This window comes from Mus musculus, chromosome 12 (genome assembly GCF_000001635.26).
Source record: "Mus musculus strain C57BL/6J chromosome 12, GRCm38.p6 C57BL/6J".
NCBI classification, from domain to species: Eukaryota; Metazoa; Chordata; class Mammalia; order Rodentia; family Muridae; genus Mus; species Mus musculus.
Genome location: NC_000078.6, coordinates 105,106,387 through 105,109,059, shown reverse-complemented (window position 1 = coordinate 105,109,059; position 2,673 = coordinate 105,106,387).

The window sequence follows — 2,673 nt, the reverse complement described above, 5'->3', positions numbered from 1 at the left end:
ATGGGCAAGCACCTTTGGGGCCACCCAGAGAAGGATCAAATGCTACTGCTGAGTAGTCCATGAGCTCACTGTTGCTTCTAGGCTGAACACAGTCTGAGCATCCCTCTCAGACTCCACAGACTTGCTCAAAATTCAGGAAATGAGGCCCAGCTGAATTCCCTTCCCTCCTGCTGGTACCCTGTCTCTGTTCTAGGCTACATGCCGCCCACCCCACCACCACATTGAGGTGCGTCCATGATTTCAGCCTTTCTTCACTCTGCATCCAAACTGGGGCCGAACCCTTTCAATCCTCTCCTCACCTCTCTGTTCATCCAGCATTAAACTATATAGAACCCACAGCTCTCTCCTCCTTTGCCCCCTCTCCCAGACCCCCACATTAGCACCTCCCCAGGGATGGAGAGTAGCCCCTTCTCGCTCCTGTCTCCTACCCCACGTGGCAACAGCTTCCTCCTCAGCTCTGCTTCCCAGACCTGTGGCCACTCGGTTCCCACAGTCTTGCAGAAAGATAGAACCAAAGGTTGTCAGCATGTAGGGACAGGGAAGGTTGAGCGCGGCACTGGTAGACAGTGGATCAAAGCACCCAGGGCATTTGTGGTTGTCTTAGAACAGGGGAAGGGAGGAAGGGAGGAAGGAAGGGAGAGAGGGAGGGAGGGAGGGAGGGAGGGAGGGAGGGAGGGAGGGAGGGAGGGAGGGAGGGAGGGAGGTGAGGGGAGGGAAGGGGAGGGAAGGGAAGGGAAGGGAAGGGGAGGTGCACGCACAGGACATGGTGACAGGTCTCGGGAGGTAGAGACAACTAGAATAGGTATGGGGAACATTCCTTAAGAGATCCCAGTCTGGGAACATCCTTAGGAGACCCCAGTCTGGAAGCATCCACAGAACATCCCGGTCTGGCAAAGTCCTCAGGAGATAGACCCCAGTCTGGGAACACCCAGCACTGAGACCTTGTACTAAGAATCAGCAAAAAGCCACCAGTTAGAAACCTAGGTACCTTCCCCTAACTATCCAAGTAAAGCATACACCATTCCCTCCCCTCTCAAGAGGCACCATGGAAACACATCTGTCCAACAAGGGAGAGGAGGAGAGAGTCCGGAGGGAGGGGAAGTGTGTGCCTGGAGACCTCTCTCCATCCTACAGGATGGGAAGCCCTGCCCCTCCCTCAGACACACCTAGGGTAGTCATGAAAAGAAGCTTCCCTTGAGGCTGGGGTGTAGCTCAGTGGTTAGAGCTCCTGCCTAACATGCACCAAACAAACCCTGGCTCAACGCTGAGCACCACATAAAGCCAGGCGTGGTAGAACAAGCCTATAAACCGCACACTCTGGAGGAGGAGCTAAGAGGGCTGGAAGCTTAAAGAGTGTCCTTGCCTACATAGTGAGTTCAAGGCCAGGATGGACTGTGTGAGACTCTGTCTCAAAATACAAGCAAACAAACAAACAAATAGGCAAGCCATCTGCTCGCCGGCAGCAGGGATCCCCAGTGAGAAATACAGTTTGATACCTGTTTTAGGGATCTCTAGAGACCAGTAAGAAAGATTGGATAGATAAGTGGGTGGGTGGGTGGATAGATGGAGAGAGAGACAGGTAGGCAGATTTACTATAAAGTGCTCCAGGAAACTGGGGCTCCACTCTCTTAAGTAGCATAGTGGCTAGACATATACCAGAGTAAAACGGCAAATTTTAAAAACTCAATCATAATGGCTAAGAATTAATCATATTTTACTAAATTCCAAACACTGTCCTAAGACCCTTACATGTCACTCTCCTTGAAGAAAAACAAAATGAGTCACATTAAGGAAAAACAAAACAAAACAACAAAAACCTTGACTGGGCTTGGTGTTCAGACTTGTAATCTAGCTACTCGGCTGACTGAAGCAGGAGGGTCACAAGTTCAAGACCTGCCTGGTCATAGAGTTCAAGGCCAGCTTGTCTCTAGGACCACCTTCAATAAGAAGGATTCGGGAAAGGAGAAGGAGATGGAGGATGAGGGGAAGAGAAAGTAGGGAGAGGAGGAAGAAGAGGAGGATGCGGAGATCAAAACTCTCACTATCAGGTTTAAAGGCTGGAGAGACGGCTCGGTGGTAAGAGCTGGCTGGTTCTCCCAGAGAACCCAGGTTTGATTCCCAGCACCCATGTGGCAGCTCACAGCTGACTGAAACTCCAGTTCCAGGGGACCTGGTGCCTTCTGGTCTCTGAGGGTACTTCATGCATATAGTACACAGACATAAATGCAGACAGAACACCATACAGATTAAATATAAATGAATAAACAATTTTAAAAGCAGCACTGTGTGCTACAAGATGAACAATGCCTTCAAGATCTGGAGGAGGGTCCAGTTACCCTGGACCCCAAAATCCAGTTACATGATGCAGATGAGGGTAAAGTGGAAGGTCTGCAGGCAAGCGAGGACTCAGGGGGACTCTTCGTCTCTCTTAAGAAGCTACTAGGAAAATGTACTTCAGGAAAAGAAGAGAAAAACGTGCATTAAAAGATAAATTTCATTCAAAAAACCAGAGAGACAGAGAAGTTTCAGCTGAGCAGCTTAATAAATTTGAGCCTTTACTCCCAACATGGGAGGCAGTGGCAGGCAGATTTCTGAATCCAAGACTGCCCAGTCTACAGAGCAAGTTCTAGGACAGCCAGGGCTACATAGAGAAACCCTGTCTTGAAAACAAAC